Raw genomic sequence first — 26,959 nt, 5'->3', positions numbered from 1 at the left:
GTGTGTGTGTGTGTGGTTTAACTTTGTTTTTAAAGACAAGAAATCTTTCCTCACTAGTGCAGCATAATTTCATGCCCTGGAGCATGGTAGTTCTGGCGAGCCATACAACTTTGCTAATAACACACCAAATGGGCTCAGTTTGAAGCTTGAGATTTAGTGTTTGGTGTTGTAAATGCTTCAGACCCCTTCAGGAAAGATCTATGTGTCAAATAAATTATACTAGGTTAGGTTAAACTGTTTCAGATTTTTTTTTAACAGGTTTGTGAAATGTGTGAATTTTTCTTTTGTTAGCAAAAATGGTGATGCACCTGCTGTTGCGAGTGGAATAATTATTTAGTTTAGTTTCTCTGTAATTTCTTTCTTTTCTTTTTTTTGTTTTTTTTAAACTTTTAATGATGTAAACAAAAATATACCTAAAAGCGAAGCTTCTGGAAAAACCATTTGTTCTTCCCTATCTTGTATTGTTCCTCAAATTTGACCTTGGCTTCCCGCCTTACCTTGCGTTTTAGGGCTGGGTCCCTAAAGACATCCTTGTTGACAACAGTTTTGTCCAAGGGGATGTCCACAGAGTACCTTGTGGGCATCAGGTGGTTGTAGTTATAAACCTTCACAAAGGACTTGATCTTGGATCTCTTAGTGACTTTCTTCTTGCCCATGGCAGCCGTCACTTTTTGGGGATAGCGGTCAACTCCAGCCACCAGGGCATGGCTGTAAGGGCGGTCTGAGGTGCCATCATCAATGTTCTTCACGATGACGGCTTTGCGTCCCAAGTAGCATCCAGCCAGGATGAGCACCACTTTCCCAGGTTTCATGAACTTGCCCATTTCGACAGCGAGCAGCTGGTTCCCAGCAGAAAGGCTCTCTGTAATTTCTTATACTGCCATGTATTCTTTATGACTCTCCCGCAGCTGCCTGACTCCCTGTTTAGATCTGTACATAGTTTCAAGGAGCACATCTGTCATCATCCTGCATATAATTAACAGCGTGTGAAGTGATGTTGTCTGAACTGTCACACAGGGATAATGGTTGGGTGATTTAAGGTGACCCCAACTGTCCTTTTCTGAGGTATAGTACGTGATGGTTGTTAGTGCACTTCACCCTTCTCATTCAGAAGGAAGCAGCCAAGTGTCTGCATGCCTGGTTTTTGTTTCTTTACTATTTAGCATGATAATTTTCTACATTTGTTTTCCTTGTGTTCTAAATTAAAATCAGTTTCCGCTGGCATTTGTTGACATCACATTGGCTTCAGGCATTTTGCTTATGGAATCTGTAATTGAGTTACCAGGAGCCAGACTCAATCAGAGAATATATAGCTCGGCGGTAAAGTCATTACCTGGCATGTGTGAGGCCCAGGGTTTAGTCCAGTACCATGTAAACAAAAACAAAGATCCAAACCCCAGAGGAACTAATGTATTAGTTGAGTATTTGGCAATGGATGGATTTAAGGTGTTAGAAGTCAGAGTCCCTAAAATGTGGTTTGTAAATTTAGTGAACTTTGAATTGACAAAAATAAAGCAGCAGAGTTGGTAAGGAAAACTGAAACTCTTGACTTCTCAGTAAGGTTTTTCCTGAATAGAGCCTTGGAAGGAAATGCTGAAGGCAGAGAAGCAAAGATGCAGGGAATGCTTCTGCAGATAGTCCCGTCTCCATGGTACCTTGGTTCCTGCTGGTCCCATGCTCTGCCACAGGGTGCACTGGCAGGCAGCAGGTGAGTTCCAACAAGAGAACAAGCCTTGGAATTGTAGTTGGAGGCTTGTAATTGTGGGCAAGTGGTTTAGCTCACTGTGCCTGTGTCCTTACCTGAGAAGAGAATAGTAGTAAGAGCCTCCAAGGCTGCCAGCTGCCCACTAGGCTGCTGTTATTTTAACTGTTTCCTTTTGAAGCCAACTGTCGGCAAATCCATTTTTGCTGTTGTTTCTTATGTTTGCCATTTGAGCCTCTGCTTATTCAGAGATCAAATCACTACATTGACTAGCCAAAGTAGTTGTTCACTTGAAATGCTAAGATTTATGGGAGAAAAGTGCAATTTACGTAATTAATGCTCAAATCTAGTTCAAGGACTAGTCTCAGTCTTGCCTAGAAGGTTTTAGAAATTCAGTCTCTGGTTCAACCTTAGCTCTCTTGGAAGGAGGAAGCTGAGATTGATAGTTTGTATATACAGTGTCAACATTTGGGACAAGGAAGCTGCAGTTGAACTGCACACAGTGGTTTTAGCTAAATGGTCAGAGTTAGTCAAAGTCTCTGAATTTATACCACTGTGTGCTGGATAGTTTTACGTCAGCTTGAAATAAGCTAAAGTCATGTGAGATTAAATTTTAAAAAGGGTCTCCATAAGATTGGATCCTATGCAAGCTCGTAGGACATTAATTAATGATTGTTGGGGATGGGTTCAGCCCATTCTGCGTGATCCCATCCTAAACTGATGGTCCTGGGTTCTTGTAAGCTGAGCAAGCCAGTAAGCAGGCCTCTGCATCAGCTCCTGCCTTCAGGTTCCTGCCCTGTTTGAGTTTCTGTGCAGACTTCCTTCAGTGGTGAATAGTGGTGGAAGTATAAGCCAAATAAGCCCTTTCCTCCTCAACTGGCTCTTTGGTCATGGTGTTTTATCGCAGCAATAGTAACCCTAATTAGGACAAATGACAAGCCTTTGGCATTCTTTTGAGCCTGATCCAGGGAATTCCTATCATCCTCTCCACGCCATGTGCTCACTAGTTCCACATGCTGACATCACCATAACTGGTACCATCCCACATAAAGCAGCCTCCTCACAATGTCTGTTGTAGAAACTGGGGTGTAAGTAAAGTGCCTATACTTAGTGGAAAGTTGCCTTACGCGTTGAACTGATACAGGCAGTGTACAGGGGTGAATGTTCTTATACATGTTCACTTTGAGGGTGTGCTTATGTCTGTGTGCATGCTTTGAGACAAGAGGTTGACTCGAGTATCTTCATTTATTGTTCCCTACGTTGTGTTTTGAGACAGGGTCCCCACTGAACCCTGGTAGAGTTTGCCATTTAGGCTGTCTTAGTTGGTATGCCCAGCATCTACCTGAATGTTGGGATCTCAGCTTGGGTTCTCATACCTATACAGCAAACCTTTAACTAATTGGTGCTGGGGAACCTCCTTCAGCCAATGGCCCTTAGGTTGGGCGTGGCCTTGAGAACCAAAAAGGCACAAGCTTGCTTGTGCTCTCTCCCTTCTCTCCTCCCCTCTTTTCTTCCCTTCCTTCCCCTCTCTTCCCCTTTTCCTTCCCCCCTCTCCTCCCCTGTCTTCCCCCCCTCTCCTCCCCCTTCCCCTCTCCCCGTCCTTCCCTTTCTTCCCCCCTCTCCTCCTCCCTTTCCCTTCTCCCCTTCTCCTTCCCTCTTCCCCCTTCTCCTCCCCTCTCCTCTCTCTCATCTGGCTGCTGGATTTGGTTCCTGTTACCTGTTCCTGCAGAGCACTGTGATCTGTGAGTCCCCCTAAATAAAGAACCCATCATTACACCCATTGTGAGGTCTTATGCTTTGCACGTGTCCCCTAAAAGTCCATGTCTTAAATGCTTCGTTTTCCAGGGTAGCATAGTGGGAGACAGTGGAACATTTTAGAGATAGGGCCTTATAGAAATCCCTAAAGTCACAGGGGCATGCCCTCCTAAGGGATTAAAGAACCAAGTCTTTCCTCTCCTCTCTGCTTCATGGACTGTGTAGTCAGCAGTTTGCTTTGTCACAAGTCCCTGCCACGTGCTGCCTTCCTCAAAGTCCCAAACCAACGGGGCTGCTTGATGTTGAACAAGAACCTTTGAAGCTGTAAGACAAATATACCTTTTGCTCTGGGCATACAGCTCAGCTATAGAGTGCATACTCAGCATTGTGCTTATTAGAGCCTTTCTCTCAAGTTTGATATGCCTTGTAGCATTTAACTTAATAGTATATGATTTCAGTAATTTGGCTTTTTTGGACTTTCCCTTAATCATTTAAGTTAGTTTCCATTGAACACCTTTATTTTCATATTTAGTATTCCTTCCATTTATGTAATAGTTGGCCATAGAACTTTTACAAGCATGCCTTGTGTGAACAGACTTGGGGAGGAAACAGGACTATTTCTTTGTATGTATTGAACTGAGCCAGTGTTTAGATGTCAGAAGGTGGTCTGAGAACACTGGATGAAAGTGTGTCCCTTAAGCCAGAAAGTTCAAAGAGGGAACAGACAGCAATCTGGAGAGGACTTGGCAAATTTTTATTTCAGTGTTCATTTTGGCAAGTGACTTAAGATCCCAGGCTTGGGTGGAGGCATTCTAGTTTGTGGTCTGTGGAGTAAAATGTTTTATGAATACTAACTTGGAGTCGCTTGGCAGATATGTGCTGTGTCACAACATAAAAGCCTCTGTTCTCGTGGAGCACGGACACATTTTCCTTTGTCCCCGTGAATGCCACTTATTCTTGGTCTTTGAATTGTATCTAATACACCAATTCTATACCAGCCCTTGCAGGCTGACTGGAGATAGAGATGAAGTGACCCAGAGACTCTCAGAGTGCTAACGAATTGTCTAACATTCTCCCCTAAAATTCACATTACAGACCAAACAAAACATTGCATTTTAAAATATATCTCTTAAGTTTTTTTCTAATTGTGGGTTGTGTGTGTAAATGTGCATGTATGCACGTGTGTAGGTGTGTGATGTGTTTGGGATGTCATAGTCAGAAGGCAGTGTTGTGGAGTCAGTTCCTTCTCCATTTTTGTCAGTTCTGAGGATTGAATTCAGTTGCCAAGCTTGCACAGTTTTCAATTCAACTTGGTGATTATTTCTCAGAGAGCACTTGACAAAGACATTTTGACAAAAACCACAGTTGTTTGTTCATGAGTCTATATATATTGACTTCTCAAAAACAATAGAACTTTCACTGCCCAGTGTTTAGTGAGAAATTTAACAAAATGTGCTTGAGATTCAAAGACAAAGGATAATGGCATGTGGAGAATGTGAGAGAGGGGATGTGCGTGTTTGTGTGTGTGTTGTGTGCACATTGCACATTACAGTGCACACATGTGATTATATTGTAAATGTGCACTTACTGATGTGCATGGGTAAAAGTCAGAGGACCCCCAGTATCTCTTTGCATTTTCCTTTGAGATGAGTGTGAATGGAGGTCTCTTGTTCACAACTAAGTATGCCTATGAGTTATTCTTGTGTTCTGCCTCTCATTTTGCCATAGACTTGCTGGGTTTACAGAGGCATCCTCCTCAGTAATTATTTGGGTTCTCAGAATCAAAACTCAAGCCTTTGTAGTTGCACATCAAGTACTTTATCTATGGAGCCATCTTCCAGCCCTGAGAACATTTTATATATGCTGTCGTGCATGTTTTCCCTGATGCAGAAAGGTCAATGTAGCTTCCTTCCTTTTTTTTTAACAATTGAAATTTTATTTTTTGTATTCATTGGCTTTAAAATAATTTTATGCAAGGTATTTTAATCATATTCTTTCTCTTTTTCAACTCCTCCCTACTTCCATACATACCCAACTACATATTTTTTTTCTCTCGCTCAAAAAATATAAATCCAACCAAACAATAAAAACCCAAAAAGACAGAAAAAAAAGTAAAAACAAAAAGCACACAGAAACATGGAATTCATTTTGTGTTGGGCCCAACTACTTCTTCTGAGCATAGATCTGCCCTGGAGTGTGATTTATAAACCCAAAGATATCCATTGGTGAAATTTGATTTTCTCTGACAGTAGGTATCAAATGCAAACAGCTCCTTAGTTAGGGTTAGAATGTGTGTCTATTTCCCTTTCTTCATACTGGGATTTTGTTTGAACTTCTGCAGGTCTTGTATAGGCTTGTATAGGCAATCCCACATGTGCATCAAGACTGTTGTGTCTGAAAGACACTGTTGCTTTGGAGTTATCCACCACCTCTGGCTCTTAAGATCTTTCTATGTCCTCTTCTACGTAGATCCCTGGGGGTGGGATTTAAATCATCATCCGATTTAAGACAAAGTGCCCCAAAGTCTCTCTGCACATTGTCTAGTTGTGGATTTCCATGTTGCTCACCATCTACTGTAAGGAGAAGCAGCTTTTCTGATGAGGAGTGAGTGATACACTGATCTATGGGTATAACAATATGTCAGTAAGACCATTTTACTGCTATGTTCCTTTAGCAGAATAATAGTGGTAGGTTTTCCCCCAAGGCCCAGAATGTATCTATTCTCAATGTCTTGGCCACTTTGACAGTGTCTGGTATGGGTTGCATCTCATGCAGTGAGCCTTAAATCTATGTTTTTAAAGTGGTTGGTTACTCTCATAACATTGGAACCACTATTGCATCAGTATATCATGTAGGTCACTAATTATAGCTGGGTGTATTGACAATTCTGTTGCTTCTCCAGCACTGCATAGAGTAACCTCCAACACCAAGAATGCTAGGCAGTAGGCACCTTTCTTTCTTGATGAAGAGGAGACGCTGCACTGCAAGCATTTGAAGCCTAGCCTGGGTGATGTCTCTGTGCTGCATTTAGTCATCGGAATCTCTTTTTTTCTATGAACTGAAGGTGGTTGCCCTCTTCATCTACAAGATGGGATTGATAGGGCTTGCCTCTTGGGGCATCTCTTAAGTGAACTATTATACTGTAATACTTTTAATTCAACACTATGTTTGTACCTGATAAATGTAGCATTTATCATTTCAAAAATACTGAGGTGAATTTTGTGGGTCATTCCCCTTGAGCCTGATGCTTCTGTTTATGCAGGGCTAATGCCCCTTTTGGGCAATAGCAATTCTGGGCACATTATTCAGGGCTATTTCCTTCCATCTCTTACTTAAAATACCTCCAAAGTACGGGAAAATTATAGTTAACAGACTCAGCCATTTGCTTTCATCTTGGCCTCTGTTGTTTGGTGAACCACTGGCCAATAATGAGCTGTAAATTTCTCTGTGTTCTGTAGAGTCCCATTTGGAAACTGAGCTGCCAAGCTCCCCCTCCTTCTCCACTCCTCCCATTCCCAGCAGCAGCATTGTTGCTGCACAGCCTTCCTGGCTCCGGCCTCTGGCCCTGCCTTCCAGGATAGGATTGGCAAACTCAGCACCTACTGCCCTGCTTGTCATCAGCAGTCCCAGAGATATTTGGTGGTTAGGTCTCCTGGTGGTTTTTTCTTATCTTATTTTGTTCTCATTTCAGCAGGACTCTCTAACATGGAAAAAAAAAAAAAACAAAACTTCCCAAAGGAATTGTTTATCCTTGTATATCTCACAAAATACCCAAGCTATGTAGGAGGAGGGAAAACATTGTGTACCTCATTTCTACAACCTTTCTGAAAATGGCAACTCACATAAAGAATTCACATTGGAGTGAAGGATTCATAGCCTGAAGAGGCATCTGGGTAAAGTTATTTTAAGAGCTTCACTTTGCATGTTTGGATGGCCCAAAGTGTAGACCACTTTGCTGCTTTGGAGGCTACTGCCTTCCCTATGGTCCTGGCATTCTTTTGTACATAAGGACCACTGGATGGATTTGTTTAGAAATATAGGAAGTAGTATGTTGATTGCTTTATTTAGTTCCCCAGGAAGGTTAAAATACAAAGTGTGTTTCTAGATAAGATTGTAGAGTTCTTGTTAGATTTTGCTGTGATATTTGCTTTTCTGTTATTGCTAGATTAGTATTGAACTTGTGAGTTGAAGGTTCTTTCTGCATCAGCATCCATGCAATGATGCTCAGAGGCTTGCCCCACTGTGTCTGGTTTACTAGTAATTGTCGATATGAATCAAACATGGCCCTTATCAAAGTGGACAGATGATGAGATGCTCTGCATAAAGCTAATGTTTTGTAAAGCAGTGCATTCGTCTCACAAGATTTGTAGCATTGAATTCATGAAACAAATTGTTCATCAGACTATGGGAAAGTATTAGAATGAAAAGCAATGTTTATTGACTTTGCAAGAATAAGGGAAAAGAAACAGGTGTGGTGGCACCCAGGAGACAGAGATGGGTGCATCTCTATAAGTTGAAGGCCAGTCTTGTCTACATAGCGGGTTTGTGGACAGCCAGGAATATGTATATACATATGGAGAGAGAGAGAGAGAAAGAGAGAGAGAGAGAGAGAGGAGAGCGAGAGAGCCTGTTAATAACAAAAAAAATCCAGCAAATGCGTGCGCACACACACACAATTTTGTTTCTATGAACCTTCAGGGTCCTGCTTTTAGTTAAAAAGCAACATGGAATAAGAGCATACTTGTGATGTAAAACATTTCTTTTAAAAAGTAATGTGCAGAATAGAGATGCTGAAAGCCCAATAACTACTGATCTTGTACAATGAATTCCTACCATAGCAGACAATGGTGAGCCTGGTGATGACACAATTAATAGTTAATACTGCTGAAAATACTTCTTCTCAGAGTAATAATAAAAGCCTTGCTCTTTCACTTAGACTCTTGCATTGCTTGTGTTTGGATATTTGAAATGGTGCTTTAAATAAAACAAAAGTAAGACCAATATTATCTGTCTGTCAGGGAGAAAGGGGAATCATAAGTCTGCGAATTGCTTTAGGCAGCTTAAGTGTTATAGGGACAAAAGTGTGACTCATTTTACTGAGGCACCCCCACCCCATGCTTTCACAGGTTGGGAACCCTTTAAAAAGGGCTTAGATGAGTAAGACAGCAGTTGGAGAAGGAACGACAGGGAACTGGAGGAGGTCCAGGCAAAGGCTTCCCGGAACACTTGGCAGTCATTCAGAAGCCCCCAGTGCTGTGTGTTCTCTGTGGAGGATGGGGAGGCAGGAACTGGTGTTAGGAGGTGAACCACTTTTGAGAGACCAAAGCTAAATGGTAATGGGCCTGCTGTGCCACTCCGAAGGCAAGGAGAAACTGCCAGTACCTAATCAGGTCCCATAACCATGGTGTCCAGCCTGCCAGCCCTCACACCTGCCTCTGCATAATTCTCCCCCTTGGCAAACTCCTATGCACCTATTAAGTCTCTGTTAGGACAATTGCTAGAAAAAATACAAACCAGAAAACGGTACAAACTGCTGAGTGGAAAATGGAGTCATCTGATGGCTACTGCTGGGTCCTGGTCTATCAGCTACCTTTGAGGGCCCACCCATCAGCCTTTGTCATCAAGACTCAGTGTATTTCCTTGCTTTTCACTTCCACCAGTGCCTCCTGGCAGCATATCAACAGCATCTCAGCAGCTGTGGTTTCAGCTCTCGTCTCTCTAGTCATCTTCAGATGAACACAGGCAACCCTAATTTTAGAATCAAGCTGTATAACTGGAAACAGTGCTGGTCCATCAGTGCTGGTCAAAGATTACTCTGGACTGATCAGAGAGGGAGGGTTCCCAAGGAGAAAGTATTCCAGTATTTAAAATGCTGTATTTAATGTTTGGCCTGCATGAATGTCATAAACCATGTGTGTGTGTTGCCCTCAGAGGCCAGGAGAGAGGATAAGATCCCCTGAAACTGGAGTTAAAGATGGTTGTGAGCTGCTAGGTGGGTGCTGGGAGTCTGTTTTCATAAGGAGCTTACTTTGAAGTGGACAGAGCTCAGGGTCAGACTAGTAAACTCCAGTTTACAGTGAATCTTGAGTTCTAGATGCATCATTATACATACAAAGAAGTGTAAATGTCAGATCCAATTTGAATTTTTATATGAAATTTTGGGTTTTATTTAGTTTTCTGGTTTTAATTTAAAAAAAGAAACTAATTTTACTATCATGTGCCTATAAGCATGTAAAAGAGGGCTCCAGGGCTAACTCAGCAGTAGGCTACTTGACTTCCATATGCAACAGGGATCTGTGAAGTATTTCCCATGGTTGTTTCAATCCAAACGCAAACCACCATAGAGAGTAGGGTTCTTCCTTAGTTATTACATTGTATCTGTATGACTCTTTACTCTGTTTATCCACTTTCAGTCCCTGTAACAAATACTCCAGATAATAAGTTTAAGAAGAAGACAGCTGTACTGGAGATTTGGCCCAGCTGTTGAGAACCCTGACTGTTCTTCCAGAGGACTGGTGTTCAACTCAGAGCATCCACGTGGTGGTTCACAACCATCTGTAATTCCAGTTCCAGAACATCTGATGGCCTCTGTATGGTCCTCAGGGGTTGTTAAAAGATAGGGACAGACTACTGAAGTCTAGTAAACCAGATGCAAACTTTATTCCAGGAAAAAAATTAAAATTAAAAACATAAATCTCCATGGGGGCACAAAACGCTTATCAGCTAGCTGACATCACAGCCAGAGATGGACTTATAAGGCTTTGGCAAAGGACACTTTCTGAACTCACCCTGTTTATAGCAAGAAGAAACAAGCATTAGGCAATAACAAAAGAATCTTTACAATCTTGAGGAAAAACTTAGACACAAATTGCCTTTCTCTGCAGTTTCCAGTAACAGGGTTTTTAGTTTTATTTTGGGTCTTTGTTTCTCTCCAGCACTCCCTGATGGTATTTACCAATGCTCTGCACGCTACACTAATGCTGCCAGTTTCATGTAGCAGGGACAGCACATAGCCTAAAAGTTACATACATCTCACCCTCTAAAGGTTAATTCAGCTCATACCCGTTGTTGATCATGGGTGGCCGGGGTGTTATCTTAGGGCTAATTCTCAGTTTGCAGAGCTGACCCTCAGTTTGCAGAGGGATGTTTCAGTCTTATAAACATTTGTAAAGCAAAGTAACCCACTGTGAATAGTTAATCCTCAGGCTTCCAAGAAAGCGGCTGACAGCCTGGTCTCATTCCCCTAGGTTTACAACTCTGTATTTCTTTATTTATACATTTTTATTTCTGGAATCTACATTTCTATATTCTTATTCTTGGACTCTTCATGTGGGCATTGCATGCATGTGGCACACACACACACACACACACACACACACCAGCAAACTACCCATACACATAAAATAAAAATAAATAAAACAAATCTTTAAAAAAAGAAGAGTTGCTAGGCAGTGGTAGCACAAGCCTTTAATGTAGTATTAGGAGCAGCGGGGGCTGCGTCCCCAGCACCCTGGCTGCCTGCTAGCCTACGCCCCGGAATAACAACACACAAACTGCACCCATCCAAACACTGCCTGGCCCCCCAGCTCCAGCCCCTACTGACTAATTCTGACATCCCGATCAATCCGTCTCTAATAATCTGTGAGCACCAGTCTTACCAGGAAGATTCTAGCCTACGTCCATCCTGGGTTGGAGCTCAATCGTGTCTGTCTGCCCGGGAGCGAGGCATGGTGTCTCTCTGAGGCGTCTGCCCCCGAGAGGAGAGCTGTCGAGTCTGAGCTCACTTCCTCTTCCTCCCAGCATTCCACTCTGTCTACTCCTCCCAGCTATGCTTTAACCTATGAGGGCCAGCCAAGCAGTTTCTTTATTTTTTTAACCAATGACCTTCCTCCATCACTTTAATCCCAGCACTTGGAAGACAGAGGCAGGTGAATCTCTGTGAGTTCAAGGCTAGCCTGGTCTACAAGAGCTAGTTCCAGGACAGGCTCCAAAGCTACAGAGAATCCCTGTCTCTAAAAACCAAAAGAGGGGGGGGGGTATTTTGTTTTAAAAATATTTTTATTATTTTTGAATTTTCCTTTGTTTGAGGGATACTACAAGGGTGAAAGGTGGATCTAGAGGAACTGAGAAGTGGATGAGAAAGCCGGGCGGTGGTGGCGCACGCCTTTAATCCCAGCACTTGGGAGGCAGAGGCAGGCGGATCTCTGTGAGTTTGAGACCAGCCTGGTCTACAAGAGCTAGTCCAGAACAGGCTCCAAAACCACAGGGAAACCCTGTCTCGAAAAACCAAAAAAAAGTGGATGAGATTAGGGTGTGTGATGTGAAATTCCCAAAGAAGCAATAAAATAAATGTTAAAAAATAAAAAGAGGGGAGATTAATTTGGGCTCATCATTTTAGTTAATTAACTTTTTGAGATTCCAGTTCATGATCAACTGATCTTATCTCTTTTGGGCCAGTTCATGAGGCAGCACAGCACATCAGAAGTCTGTACCTGAGAAATTTACTTAAATTGTTGCCAGAACCCTGCAGGTGTCACATAGGGAAACCAACCAGTCAAAGAGATAAGAATGAAAACTCAGTGCACATTGACTTTGTCAACCTGAATCAGACTTCAGGAAGTCTAATGCTAGACAGTTCATTGTCAGCATATTTAAAACATGGTACAATTTGAGAAAAGGTTCCCAGGCAACAATCGGTTCTATCAGTCCAATTCCAGGTGCACAATAACGCTTAAGTGTGACTACATAGAAACTCTTCCACAAAGTACCTGTGACCCTGAGGGTGGGCTTTATAGCTTGAAGGCCTAGAAGGCCTAAAATCTAGTGTGGTCTCTGAGCTATAGCATAGAGGTTAGCAGGCTATAAAGTGCATGTGACATCTCCCTAGGGGTGGGTAGTGGTGTAGGGAGGGAAGAGTCTGGAATAATCATCTTGGGAAGTTAGGGTGAGCAAAAAGGTCACCAGGGCTTTTACAGCCTCTACTCTGAGCTCTCTGGGTGGAATTCAGGAACTTGATTTTATCTCCTCCATTGGGTAGATACCCCTGTGTGATTAACATTCCTGGTTTTCTTAGTTCTTCTCTGTGAGCATAAGGACCTCTGTGCCCCCAACGCCATGACTTGAAGATCTTCCTTCAGGCTTCACCTCTCAAAGTCCACCTTCTCCTTGCAGCACCTCACTGGGGGTCGTGAACTCATCAGGAGGACCTTTGGGTTATAAGCAACATGTGAGATGCAAACTGTAGCAGTTGTCAAAGGAGAAACTTTTAGGTATAGTCACTAGTTAATACAAACTAATGTTTACATTAATAAGATACATAGCAAAGAATATTAGTCAGGTAGGGTTGACAAAGGGCACAAGCCATTGTGATACCTGAGATGTTCTTGCCCTTATTTTAGTTTGCAAAAACATATGCATTTATTGAACACCTAATGTCTGCTGAGCACTGTGATAATTTCTGTGATATAGAGGATGAATATACTTTGTCTAAAATACTTGAGACCAGAAGTGTTTCAGATTTCTGATATTTTCCTCAATATTTTGAATATTTGTTTATATATAATGAGATATCTTGAGTGGGATACAAGCCTAGTCTGACTGATTTCATATATACTATGTATATAGCCTGAAATTCTGGCTACACTTGGAATGTACCTACATTTTATCTGACTTGTCACATGAAGTCATGAGTGAAATTTCACATTCTGGCATTATCCTGGCATTAAAAATGTTTTGGAGTTTGTATTTTAAACTTTTGGCAAGAGATACATGTATGTTTTTATGGGATTTTCAGATGAAACTAAAATACAGTACCTAGCAGAGAGAGAGAGAGAGAGAGAGAGAGAGAGAGAGAGAGAGAGAGAGAGAGAGAGAGATGTTGAATAGCTATTTGTTGAAAGAATGACTGAAGTGTTAGTGACTAATTCTGCACAAGAAAAGTGACATGTAAGGGGTGTCTTGAAGAATGTGTTAAATTATGTCATTGTATAAAACTATTCTAAGCAAAAGAATAACTAGATGGGGCATAAACTGCAGGTAGTTCAGAAGAGTGATGAAGGGCACAGCATGTGGGAGGTTGGGCAGTAGAATGAGAGAACCAATGAGGTTGGAGCACGAATCTGAAGACACCAAGTACCATTTTGCACAAGGAGGAATTAACAAAGCAAGCAGATGAGTGACATTGATGAGGAAGGAGAGCTATTTACATCCTGTGCACTAGCTAGCAGAAGACTGTCTGGGGTAGAGAGGAGTTGCGGAGCTGCCGAGAGCTGTCAGCCACACCAGCTCAGCCTCCAAGCACCTCATACTCTGCTCACATAATTCAAGGCGTATTTGTCTGTAGCACTTCTTTCTTTTCTGTGTCCCAAAGAGTTGCTTCTTTGGCTCATCACCTACTCTTAGATACTTAATTCCCCTTGCTCCCTCACCTGGGAAGCTGTCACAGTGACGTTACTTTGAAGGCATGGCCACTGGCAATGCCCCAGTGTGTGGTGAGCTGTGAAGAGATGAAGTGTCATGAGCTCTCCTGAGCAGAGCTTTTGTGGTGTGCAGTGATGCAATGGAATTCTTCACTGAAGAAAAGCGGCCTTCCCCAACTACACGAAGCTAAATTGAATGGGTCATGAGAGGTCCCAAGGACACCAGTAAATTTTTATCTCATCAGATTCTCCATATCTTTGGTCAGTTAAATACCCCAAATGTGGAGGTCAAATAACTAACTCTGCTTCTATAGGAGTATCTGTTGTGTGGCTGAGGAAATGGGAGTATTAAAAAGCTAATAAATGAGTGTTTGGTTTCATAGTAAGTTGGGATGAAGCCAAAAATGGCGTCCTGTCTGTGTTTTGTTAAAACTACAGTTTGGCAGACTTCCCCCCGCTATTCTGAAAGTTTGTTCCCATTATACTTTGTTCAGAAAGGAGGGACAAGAACAGTCCCAATACCCCAGGGTATTAGGAACTTTGTGTTATTTGGTAATTTATGACAAGAACTTAAGAAATATGAACCTATGCCAGGTATAGTGGAATATACATAGAATTACCTCACTTTGAAAGATGAGGTAAGAGAATGGTCAATTCAAAGCACAAGGCACACAGCAAAGCCATATTTTAAAAACAAAACAAAGCAGAAAGTACCTTCTATTACCTTCAGTTTATTAGTGAGATAATTAAGACTCAGCAATTGAGACTTAGTGGAGACTCCTGACTCCAAAACCCACCCCCATTATTCTATTCTGTACTGACTTTAAAAATATCGGTCAGTCACATTTGTGTGTGTGTGTGTGTGTGTGTGTGTGTGTGTGTGTGTGTGCGTGTGCATGTGTGTGATGTATATCACTGAGAGAGTTCAAACAGTTTTCAGTAAAAGCAGATAAGGAAAAGGAACAGAACAGTTTTGTTAAAACATCTGATTGCTTTGAACTTTATGGAGATTGTGAATAGACAAAAAAAATTGTCAGTCGGTGTGTAGAAAACTTAGTTTAAGTTCAAGTAGGAGGCTTCCCTTTTGTGATGTAAATCAACATGGAATTGCATTGATGTAGGCTATCTGTTAACTCATGGGGGTCTTGTAAAACAGTAATAAATATGCTTTCTATTTGCAGTTCCAGCTGGCCTCTATAAATTAGAAAAATAAATGGGTACTGGTGAATCTGCAGTCTGTGGAGCTACTCAATAGGTGTTCCCTCAAGAGCTAGTTGTACGTCTGCGCTGCCTGCTCAGGGTAATATATCTAGGATGTGCATTACAAAGAAACAAAATACAAATTTTTTGGTTCCCAGAGGCCTAACATGGTTCCCACTTCTTTAGATTATACCAGATAATTTATGAGACATGAAACTGATAAAAGACGGAATGACACCCTATAATTCAATACAGTAACTCACAAAAGTTCTCGGGAATCAGTTTGGCTTTCAGATATATTAACAGTTTGTGAGGGAAGGAAGCCAGATCATATACACATACATGCTTGCACAGATGCATACGCTGTCCAGAGATGTGTTTCAGGAAGGAAGCGAGATCATTATACACATAAACATTTGCACAACTCACACTATCCAGAGATGTGTTTCAGGAAGGCCTCCAGATAATATATACATGTAAGTTTGCACAGTTGTGCACACTGTCCAGAAATGTGTTTCTGTTTGTATTTTTACTGCATAGGCAGTTTACAAGGGGATGAGAAAGTGGGAGACAAGAGATTGAAATTTGTGGAACTATTCTTTTAGAGCTGACTTCCAGAGCACCTAAATGAAAAGGGAATAATATAACCCACCAGATGCTTGTGTCTGGCTAATCTTTAAGAGGATGGGAGGTGACAATGACCTGAGACAAATCTGAATCTTTCTTCCAGATGCTCATGGGCCTATGATATTCCTTCCCAGGCCCAGTCAGGCTTGAGCAGAATCATGAGCATTTTCGACATGCATGACTTCCTGCATGCCTTCATCTTCTATTCCTGTCTTTTTGTTGTTTATATAACATAGTAATTTTTGAATTACTTGGGACTCAGATAGAACAGTTCGATCATATTTAGCTTTTTCTTTCATTCTAGATTTAGGCAACACTTCACTCCATAGAGCAGAATTGTGTTCCAGTGACCGCAGCAGAGGAGGATGGGTTTATGCAAATAGGTTGACGGAAGAAAACAAAAATGGGTGGACTGGTCATTTCCAAGTTACTTTACTTGTCAGGTAGGGTAGGGAGAGAGAACAACTGGAAAATGACTTATTGGTGAACATCAGGTCACTTTCTTTTCAAAGGATGAAGATAGTGGGAACTTTATCCTCATGTCTGTTATGAAATTAGCCTGTTGGAAATTTTGGTTGCTTCCTCTCTCTAACCTGATTTCCTTGGTGTTTAGATGGCTAAGTTTCAGCTAAATGATAATGAAACTTTAGCACAAGGGACTCCATTTTAAATTTTGCTCTAGTCTGCTGGAGCCCCGTCTAAAAACAGTGACCTTGGAATTTTTATTTAACATTTTCAAGCTACCTTCCAACATGTTTTATTTTGACATCTCTTTATTTTTGTGCCAGGAGGATCAAGGTGACCTTCAGTTTTGCCTTGGAAGTTGTAGTGTAATGTCTATTTCTCTTAACCCCAGCTGCAAACTGGGATCACCTGGGAGAGATTTTGATCACTTATGAAATGCAGATGCTTGGCCATGTGCCTGAACCAGCCTGCATGGTTTAGGGTTTTGTGGCATCATTTGAAAAAAAACAAAACAACAAAACTCTGTAGCCATGGTAGAAACCTCTTTTCTGAGGAACGCTCCTTTTTAGTACATATATCCTCTTAAGGCCTTTCCCCCAAAGCCACAACACACTCCCCAAATTAAAACCTTTATCTCATCAGTACATTGCTGCAATTCTGGATACTCTTTATAACTATATAAAATATAAGCGAATCTGTTGAATCTACATACTGCTTAAAGATTTGAAGTTTGCCTGGGTTTTATGGCACATGACTTTAATCCAAACACTTGGCAGGCATAGGCAAGTGGATCCCTATGAGTTCAGGGGCAACCTTGTCATGTAGCAAATTCCTGGCCAGCCAAGGCTGTATAGTGATACTGTCTCAAAAAAAAAAAAAAAGAAAGAAAGAAAGAAAGGAAAAGAAAAAAGGTCTTAGAAGTCTGCTTGTGACTTGCCAAGGGCTGAACTGTAACTTGTTTCTTTGAATGTTAAAGATAGATTTTTAAGGTGCAGAACATTACAAAGAGGAAACAGAATTTCCGTTACTCTTTGTCACTGTTTTAAGCTTCTTATTGTTCCCTGTTTCCTTTCAAAGATTTTGATCACACTGATTTATGAAAACACTTATTTGGGTTTACATGAATAACCTCTTGATTTTATAGCTAAGAAATGAGTTTGTCTATCCTGAGACACATCAATTTGTAACCTTTAGGGGAGAGTCCCTGAAGGCATGAATGTTACCCTTGTCTGTAGTGATGGACTGGACTTACACAGAAGGAACTTCAATATTTAAAGATACTTTGCTTAATAACAACTGTGGGTTGGGTTTATGATTAAATGAAAATGATCATTGCACTATGCCTGATTCTGTGGTTTCTTTTGCTCTTTGTCTGTCTTGAATATACAACACTATTTCTGTCTTATAGATGTGGCAGCTGTTAGACATGCCATGCATGTTTCCTGGGAATTGGGTGGTAATTTTACGTACAATAACTGTTGATTGGCTTGCCTAAGGATGTTTTCTTTTATAAATTTGTCTTCCTACAAAAAGGGTTAGATTGGAGACTTTGCCCCAATTACAAAAAACTGGCTTTGAATGTGCAGTATGTCAGCTATGGCTGTTGCTATAGGCAGCTGCACACTGTGTGTTATTAGCCTGAGTACATAGTAACTGTTTCACAGCAGGGATTGTGAAAGTTGCTTAAAAGAGAAAACACATTTTCAGAGAGCAAGAATTGGCCCGTAAATTAAACAAGCAAAACAACAACAACAATAAAAAACAGGACAAATGTTAAATCTTGGGATGTTAGATTTGTGGATCTCTTACTTAGAAATGACGATTTGGGTATATTTTCAGAACTGCTTGCCTTTATTTTTAATTAGTTGGCATATGAGGTATCTGAATTAGGATTCTAGCTCTTGGAGAGAATTTAGATTATAATACTAACACAGTTTATTTTAAAATCCCACCAAAGTTTTGCTTGTCCCTTGCCAATATGTTTGCCTACGGAGAGTGTAGGGTGTCTTTTCCCTAAGAGGTGAAATTCTGGAAGCCCCCTCATGTGATGAGCACACAGTTTTCCATATTCTTTATGTAACAAAGCTCACATAAGCTGAAATGTTAATGCATATTTCATCTGAGTTTGCAACTGGAGCACTCAAAGCAAGGATGAAAAGCCCTCTACTCCCTGGAGTCTTTGTGCCCCACTGTGAAAAGGGCACTGCCCCAGTACAATGCTGGAGGAGATATCCTCCGGGCTGTCCTTCTGCTTCTAGACCCCTCTGAATAGCAGCAATTTGCCGCCACCCCCCTTTCAGAATCCTTTCTTGTCTTGTCGTGGTGATAAATGGTGGGTGTACACTGCTTAATGAGGACTGTGATCATGTAAAATCGCCTCTGATTAAAGAGTAGCTCAGTGGGTATATTATTCTCATGGGAGGCATATTACTGGGGTGGGGTTCAGTGAATTCCCTTTCATGTTCAGGGGGTAAATTGTGCTCCACCATCAGTTAAAGACAATTGGAAATACTTTCTGATTTCAAGGGGAATAGTTCCCCAAAAATGATGTATTCCATCTGAAGAGAGAAAGCTTGGCATTAGTCTACAGCTATAACTCCTTGGGTTGTTTGCAGTGCCCTTGACTTATAAGGACAAACTCACATTATAGGCATACAAATCAATGTAAAAGAGACTTTCGATGTATCTGATAGTCATGGAAGATTTTATGTAAAATTAGAGAGAAATAGTTGGCGCCTGCCTTCTGATACTGCACCAATTTGTTATTTTCCCACTTAAACTTTAACAGAGTTTAATTTTTGTTAACAAAATCTAATACATGTGTGGGAAAGCCTACACTTTCCTGGGTTTTCCCATTCTATACAGTGCTACTATTAGATTATAGTCTAAGACAGGAGGGGAGAACCATGCCTCCTCATGTGTGGCCACTGTTGAGATCCTAGAACTGCAATAGGCTTTCATGAACTCTCAGTAGTTATAAGTGTATTGGTTGGCAATGATACTTCATGCTCTGAGCACCTTCCCCTCCTATCAGTGCTGAAAAAAAATGGTTCTTAAACAATTCTCACTTGTTAGCTTTGGGTTTTAGTTTATTCTGAATTTTTAACTGATTACTGAGTTAGGTTGCAATTCATTAAATAAGGACTCAACCTATAGAGGCAGCCTCAGGAAAATTTTATTTTAATAAGACATTTACACTAAAACAAAGTAGTATATTATCTGTAATTCAAATTTAACTACCAATAATACAAGAAAGAATAAAACAAGAAACAAGGAAGAATAAGCTTTGGAAATGTAGTGGAGGTGCTGAGTGAGTGAAGAGAGAATGGTGATGTTGTGATGATTCCTGAGCCCTCACACCGTGAGGAAAGTCGAGCTCCAACCAGTTTACGATAAACTAAAAAAAATGAGAAGTTAGGCTAGGAACAATAAGGGAGGATTGGAATGAAAATACTCTCGGTTCATAGATGACAAGTGGGTTCCTTTCGACTTGGGACAATGAAACAGTACACTGCGCTTAGACTCTCTGGAGATTACTTGGTTTGATACCTTTGTTTCCCCTAGAGAGAATTTTTAACTGAAATATTATGAAACTAGATTACCTAGCCACATTTCCAGCAAAATGTAGATGCAAAATAGAGACCAAATTAACGTCCCCTGACCTGTTATTTCTGAAACCTGCTTTATCAGTACTTTGTTATACTGTAAGTTTGGAGTAAATCAATGTAAAAACAAGTATTTTTCATAAAATTGAGCTATCAGAAAAGAGAATAATTGGCATGATTTTTTAGGTTGTTTTGTGTAAATAACCTTGGTTAGACATCTACAACTCTGACCTTGTGCATATATTTAATTTTTTTAACTTATTCATTTACAGAAATATTGTCTAGTTTGAACTTGCTCTGAGATGAAAATGAGCTAATTGTGTGTAGTTGGAGTAAAAGGAACAAATCAGGTTTTTACATGTTTTATAGTCCTCATGGGTTAATACCTCTAGTTATGAAGCATATCCTAGTATATTTTCTATATATCAAAATTATACAGATTAGTGAGAAGTCATCTTCGTAACCACCCATGGATATATGTACCAATAAGATCGAGATATAATTATGAGATTACATATACTCATCACATGAGATTACATTACAATGGAGGTGTTGGGGAGACACCATAGTTGCTTTTGCACATGTGAAATTACAGACAGGAACAGCAGTTTCTAGAGTCAGTGGTCCCACAGGCCTTGCCTAGATGGGATTCTCCTCCAGCAAAGAATCATTCCTCCCGTGGATTGACATCTGAATACTAGTTGTCACCTGTTGCAGCTCCCATGGCCTCTGAAACTGCCATTACCAATGATGATTTCAGACTTCATGAGAGAGCTTGTCTCAAAAAATTTGGTGGAAGACACTCTTCATTGACCTCTGGCCTCCACACATCTGTGCAAGAACCTGTACAACATGAACACACAGGTGTATGTGCACACACAGAAGCCAGTTACTTTGTATCAGTACAATAGCAAAGATGCTTTAAGTCATCTTACAAATCATCTGGATCTCACCTATCATAGACCTGGGGTATAAATGTTTTTAACTAATTTGAAAGAATATTAGAGAAAGACTTTCAAGATGGCCTCGTTCACACAGGACAACACAGAGAGAAATGCTTTCATTCACTGAGAAACCCCTTTAGTTTTGGATCAATGGTTCTGACCGCTAATGAGCTGTCAGCAGACTTTGGAATTGGTCATATGATGTTGTTTTGTAGTCATGAGAAATGAAAGAGGCATAGAGTCATGGACTTTTCTACAAGATTTCAAAGGAAACCTGAAGCCAGGCAGTATATGTCAAAGTCAGGACCCTTACAAGCAGCCTCTGAGGGTGATGGATGTGTGAAGCTTTAAGATTGAGCTACAGCAGAGTCTCAGAAAGTTGAAGAGGCTAGGGTAGAGACTATTGAGGAAAGCCCCCGGCAGCAAGTGGAACCAGCCCAGGAGACAGGGAATCATGTGAGTTGCAAATAGCAAGTTTGCATCATATCATCACATGCCACTGTAGTGGATATGAAGTTACAGAATTTCATTTTGACCCCAGCAGGTTTCAGTCTTGCTTTGGTTCTACTTGTCACCCCTATGCCCCCACCCCAATACTCCTTGTGCAATAGCAATGCTTACTCTATGACTGTATCTTGGAAGTCTGTAATTTGGTTTTGATTTTTATAGGAACTCATAGTTTACCATGAGTCCCAGAGGAGACTTTGGACTTTAACTTATGAACAGTGTTAGAACTGAAGACCCTTGTAGATGGGCTAAATGCAGTTTAGATTATGATGCGACCCTGAGCCTTTGGTGGTCAGGCTAGAATGTCCTGTATGAACTGTCCTGTATGTATTGGGGACTGAGTGACCATCTCATTGGCTTGGGAGAAGTCATTGATCTCTGAACCAGTGGATCTCTTGATAAAGTCATGACAGCAGTATTGGTAAGTGTCAGAGATAGGGTCTAGTTAGAGGAATGTTTCCTTGGGGTTATATCTTGTCTTCTCTACTTCCTGTCTTCTTTTTCTCTGCCTACTGTCTGTCTGCCATGAACAGAATGGTCTGCTCTGCCATCCTTTCTCCTGCTACTTTGATGACCTTCCCATGCACTGTGGGCCAGGCAATTCTAGGCTGAGCCCAGTGAACCTGTGAGCCAAATAATCTGTCCTTTTTAAAAGTTTTTATTTTAATATTTTGTTCAAAAGTAACTAATGCAGACACCTTAAAAAAAAAGCTTTTCCCCACTTTTTCCTGGTAAGACACATTTTGCAGTATCCAAGGTGTTCTGTCATGTTTCTTAACCTGCTTCTACACTTTCCTGTCATAGAAATGAGGAGGAGGGAGAAGATTGGGCTTGGGGAAAATAGATCAAGACTTCACAGTACTTCACAGGACAGTCTTGGTTTCCACTCTCCTGCCTTTTTCTGCAGTGGTAGCATAGGATGAAAGAACAATCTCAACATTCAAACCGTGCACTTTTGGACCATAAGAATCCTTTTGAAGTAAAATGCCCTGTCCTCAGTTTGTGTTTATTGTGGTCCAGTTTCTCCAGTGTCTCAGTGTCTGTGAAGCATAATAATAGAAAGAGCAAGAAAGTCTGCTCTTTCAGAGTGTCATCAGTGATGCAATTAAGGTCACTAGAGGACTGAGGTGAACTGTGTGGCAATGCAATGGCAGCTCCCTCTGGTGTGGGACAGAAACATCTCTTCACCCCGTTTGAAGTGCTGATCCTACCCAGAAGGATGTGATTTTCTAGAAGGAAGTTTGCTTTTGGCAGCAGAACTGAAATAGAAAAATTGAGTTTGACCTACTTCCTTAGCAGTGAGTGCCTTGTATTGTCCTCGCAGGCAGTATGAAAATCCTTGGGCTGGGAAACTGACAGCTGCAATCAGACACTTGCACCAAGGAGAACGTCATGAATTTTAATAGGAGTGCCTCGGCTGGATGAGGTCAAGAGGAGTGGAAACCAAGCCAGCTCAAACAAAAGGAGCAGTAGGGAGGTATCAAGGCAGAGATGGGAGTGATATTCAAATTATTTATCCCACAATGCTTTTGATGATTTAAGAGGAAAAGACTGCCAAACTGTTGTAGAGATTGTATGAATTTGGCATGATTATAAATCCCGCTGTACTGAAGGCAACAAGGTGGGTATATCAAAAGCAAGCCCCAAGAATCACAGCCACCACCGTGCTGAAAAAAGTTCTTCCTTCCTAGACTCCAGACGGACACTGACTGTACATGCTCACAGAGCCAAGGAGTCTGTCTAACGTGCTGCAGGAAATCTTTGTTATACATTTTACTTCCCCAAAGGAATCTTCCAAGCTTGAAGAATCCAGGACAGGCTTGTTTTTGCATGCCATAACTCTAATTCTTCTTAATGTTGGTGCCAGCTCTGGCACACACACACACACACACCACACACACACACACACACACACACACACACTGTTCGTGTGTGTCAGAACACAGGGACTGCTTTGGGGGTTCATTTTGTGCGTATATAGTTATGTTCTGTAGTAGTAGGAGGAGACCCGAGTCTTCCCTTGAAAGGGGAGGAGAGTCGTGTCAGAATGCGACTTTTGTGAGTAAACCATGAAATGGTGGAGATAACATATTAAAAAAATACATTACAAATTTTGTATATCAAGTTCCTCTGCTAATGAGATGGTTTTTAACAGGAAGGTGTGATCCAAACAAAGGCCGTTATCTGTGAAAACACTGACCTTCCTGGTTCCGTTCGAGAACTGGGAAGACAGAAAACTGTACTCTATTGGTCAAAAGCAGCAGTTGTTTTCTATGTAAAGGAAGAGTCAGTTTCCTGTTGTCCAAGTTGGTTCTTCTCTGTGGCTGGAGGGGAATGAAACTAGTATTTCTCTAGTGTCAAGTTGGGACTCCAGCCACCTAGGGTAGTACATTTGAGAAATAGGAACAAGGGACTGGATGAGGTTAAAACTTCACATATCTCATATTTGTGACAATTTCATCTTTAGTCTTAATGAGTTTGTGTAGTTGAGTTGTGTGAGTGTTTAAGAAATTAGTTGCACTCAACAGGACCCATTTTGGTATCTTCATATTGTAGCAGGGTGGAAATAGTTGTGTCTCTTCATTGAAGAAAGCTTTTCCCTCTCTAGGTACATCTGCCCTTTTCCTATTCTCTTAGCATTTTCTTCCTGTGCATAGCACTCCTGTCGCTGAGATCTAAGCTGGGCTTCTATTTAGGTCAGATTGTTTCATTAAGTTACTTTAGATAGTGGTTCTCAACCTGTGGGTCACGACTCTTTGGGGATGTGCGTTATATATCCGATATTTACATTATGATTTATAACAGTAGCAGCAAATTTACAGTTATGAAGTTGCAATAAAATAATATGGTTGGGATCACCACAGCATGAGAAACTGTTTTAAAGGGTCGCAGAATTAGGAAGGTTGAGAACCACTACTTAAGTGAACCTCGGTAAGAAGTAGATGCAGTTTTTTTTTTTTGTTTTTTTTTTTGACAAATAACATTGGCTGTTATCTGGAAACCTGACAGTGTTCAGATGCTTGAAACTATGGTGCCTTGCCTTCCTTCTGTGATCTCATCACATTGACTTTCTGCTGTAGTAGGTAGCTCTTCACAACCAACTCCGTTTTAGTATTGAAAGCGGCTTTCCATGAGTCTAATCCTCTAAACTGAGAGAACCAGGCAGGAGCCTCCTGCCTGCGAAGGTGTACTTCATCTACTCATCCAGTTTGTATGTCTGCCCCAAGTCTGCACTTAGATGCTCCAGATTCAATAATAGGAAAGACAGACTCTGTCTCCATGTGTTGCATGCTACACTGATCCTGTATTCTTGCAAGACACGCTGACCTGCCCAAGCCTCCGTCCTTGATATTCTGGTTGGCCTGAGCTTCCTGCCCAGAGCCCAGATTGCCGTGTCACATTAGAATTCAAGGGCAGCTTCTCATTGTGACAGAGAAATAACATAGCAAAGCATCTTCCTAGAGAGAGCCTGAGAGGCATTAGGGCTGTGTTGGGGCTGGTGTTCTGAGTCATTCGGGTGCCAAGACGGATTGGAAAATATCCAGGAAGGAAGGAGGCTCCTCTTTTCAAGCTAAATAACAGTCTCCTTGTTGGGAAAGGACTAATCAATCCCAGCTGGAGAAAAGAGACTAAATTTCCTTTGCTTCCCCATTCAAATCTAATCTTATGACATGAGTTTCTGACATGAGTAGCATTCTTGCCCAGACTTGTGGCCCCAGGGAGGGGATGGTTATTTAAGACAGCTGGCTCCTCAAGCAAGGCATATAACTTGATGATAAATGCTTACAGACAACTTCCCTTACTTGCTGGTCCCAGTGCCAGTTTAATTGACAGCCCTGGAGACTTGCAAAAAATAAGTAGATGTTTCTTTGAACGAATATCATGTCTCTGGATGCAAGAAAAAGATAAGAAAGTCTGTAGGCACACAATCCATCAGTGTTTCTCAGCATGCAGAATTCTTCAGGGAGGGATTCCTTTTATGCATCCTTCATGAAACAAGTTTGCTGTGCCTTCAGACCCCATCTTGTGTTATGGTGCAGAATGCATCCCTTAGGATTCTGTGTTTTCTTCCTTTGCTTTGCCTTTTTCAAGGACCTATTTTAAGGAATTAGTTAAGTACTCTTGCAGACCCCTCCCCCGCCAAGTTAGATATAGCTCTTTTAAGAATATTTCAAGGTTTTAATTATTAAAAATTCCCCCTGAGTTGTGATACTCCTTTCTATCAGGAAACCTTGCTCTTTGGAATAACAATTTTGCCTACATCTCTGGACCTAAATGTCAAGCATTTGCTACATCTTCCTAATTGACAGTTGGAGATATGAAGTCTGTGGGCAAAGAATGGATTGATTTTTTTTTTGTTTGAATCTTCATTTGCATATTAGAACTTGATCATTAAAATATCTATAAATTTAAGAAAACATTCTGAGAAAACAGACATTTTTGAAAGGACCAGAAGACTATGTAGAATTGGCTTTTTAAATTAAAATTATTTATGTAGATTGTAGAATGGCAATCTTCTAAAAACCAAAAAAAAAAAAAAACAAACTTTAGGGATGCACCAAGGGAATGTAAAAAAGTAAGACCTGTTTAGATTTCAGAATCAACACAGTTAAACCGTCAAGTTGCTGGGTGATACATTCAACATGGCATAACTTACAGGGAATTTTTAAAAAGTCCTAAATGATGCTTTTGGAAGTCTGTGGACACACATAATTTTTACTAGGAGGTCTACAAACTTAACTTAGAAGGAAGGGTACATGCCAAATGTTTAGTAATGTTTTCCTGAAGGAGGTGAAGGAAGGAGGTAGAGTGGGGGTGATCGAGCAGTATGAGGACCGGGGGAAAGCAATGGAACACACTTTTACTTTGATGTATTTCTACTTGTTAAAGGGGGATCCAAAGTAGACGAGACCAAATTATCTTATCTCGAGGTCTGTGGCATTGTTTCCTGTCATTTTAACCCTAAATTAGTGTATAAATTAAGCAGAAATATTTCCTAACTTAATTTTGAGGTTCTACATAAATAAGGGTAGTGTGCCTAAGTAAACGGAAGTAATTGCAGTGGTATTTGCGTTTTGGTGTGAACCCTGAGAAACAGGAACAAACTGTTGGATGTCTCACTTCCAGCCTTTCTCTAATGACTTATGTACCTGCTGTGTGTTAGGAGAGCAAGCTTTCGCTGTATGTCGAGAGCAGGTGCCTTCTAAATGGGGATTTGCCCCAGCCAACATCAGCTTTGCTTTTTAAAATGTGGCCATGAATAATTTGAGCGAGTGGTGTACTGTGTTTTCCTTCTGAAATCGAAACTTTTATTCACTAAGACTGTACTGGGGAGACTTTTTTCTCTCGCTGCTTTTCTCATAGGATTTATACTGGTTCAGAAATGAAATTTTTGGCATTTTGTCCTGTGAAAATAAATAGAGCTGCAGAAACAAAAACCTTATTTTTCTACAGCACATTATTTTCCTGCTTGCTTTGGACTTAGCTCTAACCTGTCCTCCTGGTTGGATCATAAGTAAAAACTAAGAAGAGAGTGGAGGGAAGTTTGTCTTTCAGAATATGAAGTTTGGGTGCTGGAGCTTGTTTTCTCCACAAAGCCACCAGCCCTTACTCATTTTTCTTTAATTTTTTAAATATATTTTTATGTGGATGGTCATCTATGCATATGTGGGTGTACATGTGCCATGGTGTGTCTGTGCAGGTGATTTATAACAGTAGCAGCAAATTTACAGTTAT

General features: G+C 41.0%; 1 protein-coding gene and 1 pseudogene across 4 annotated transcripts in view; one reads left to right on the top strand and one right to left on the bottom strand.

The window, feature by feature from the left end:
* The window catches only part of Dclk2 (doublecortin like kinase 2), a 122,579-nt gene that overhangs the window by 35,299 nt on the left and 60,321 nt on the right, over nt 1-26,959 (top strand). The window lies entirely within an intron of this gene.
* LOC101980285 lies at nt 389-861 on the bottom strand (annotated as a pseudogene).

The sequence above is a fragment of the Microtus ochrogaster genome, chromosome 1 (assembly GCF_000317375.1).
Source record: "Microtus ochrogaster isolate Prairie Vole_2 chromosome 1, MicOch1.0, whole genome shotgun sequence".
Taxonomy (NCBI): Eukaryota; Metazoa; Chordata; class Mammalia; order Rodentia; family Cricetidae; genus Microtus; species Microtus ochrogaster.
Note: the sequence above shows the minus strand (reverse complement) of the source record. Positions and strands in the feature narration are given on the sequence as shown.